General features: G+C 45.5%; 1 non-coding gene across 1 annotated transcript; it reads left to right on the top strand.

Annotated features, from left to right (window-relative positions):
• The first annotated feature begins 257 nt into the window (after positions 1-257).
• trnai-aau (transfer RNA isoleucine (anticodon AAU)) lies at positions 258-331 on the top strand. The gene has a single exon. It is a non-coding gene; the product is annotated as a tRNA-Ile (tRNA).
• Positions 332-885: the final 554 nt, after the last annotated feature.

Here is an 885-nt window from a genome sequence, read left to right as displayed (position 1 = left end):
ATCAAAACTGAGGCTCTACATCGTCCAGTTTGTTTGTTTGTTTTATAACTACATGACAGAATAATTCAACCTGCAGAAAAACCTGATTCATTTTCCACATTTTAAGATTTCATAGAAGAATTCAGGATTCATAATTTAAGATTAAGAACAGACATTTAAAAAGTCCCAAAGTCCCGACTCTGTAGAGGAGGCCATCTTTCCCTCAAGCACCGACCTTCTACCATTTGTGAGGGAGGGGGGAGGGGCCAGTGTCACATGGCCGGTTAGCTCAGTTGGTTAGAGCGTGGTGCTAATAACGCCAAGGTCGCGGGTTCGATCCCCGTACGGGCCAAGTGCCTTTTGGGTTTGGAGTCTGAGCTCAAATCCCAAACACAGAAAACCTCCCAGCCCTCCGTTCACACCTGCAGAGATTTCTGTTCATTTACGACTCACAACACTGAGTTGTAAATGTAAAGATGGAGTTTAATCGTAGATCGAGAACGCAGGAAATCAAAGAGTGGACACAAGAAACAGCTGACGTCTTTAAACATTAAATCAACATATGTGACACAGACATCACACCTTTACAAAACTCTGAAATACCAAACGCTCAGAAAGAGCAGTTTAGCTCAGCTGGTTAGAGTGTGGTGGTGCGGTGCCGAGGTCACGGGTTTGAACCCTGTACGGGCCGAACAGCTTCTGAATCATCACAGGCAAAGATCATCAGTGTGGGAGAAGAAGCTGAAAACAGATGTTATGTTTTGTGGCTCACCCTCGGCCTCTGGGACGCTCTCTGCCTCTTTGGGCGTCTCGCTCTGTGGTTCTGGTTCAGACTGGTTCTCTGCTTCTACAACTGGTTCTGACAGGAGATAAACAGCAATTCAGTGACGTTTATGAGTCTCATAA

This window comes from Seriola lalandi, unplaced genomic scaffold (genome assembly GCF_002814215.2).
Source record: "Seriola lalandi dorsalis isolate HSWRI2012SDOR001 ecotype SW California unplaced genomic scaffold, Sedor1 jcf7180002051229, whole genome shotgun sequence".
NCBI classification, from domain to species: Eukaryota; Metazoa; Chordata; class Actinopteri; order Carangiformes; family Carangidae; genus Seriola; species Seriola lalandi.
This window is presented reverse-complemented; position numbering and strand designations above follow the sequence as displayed.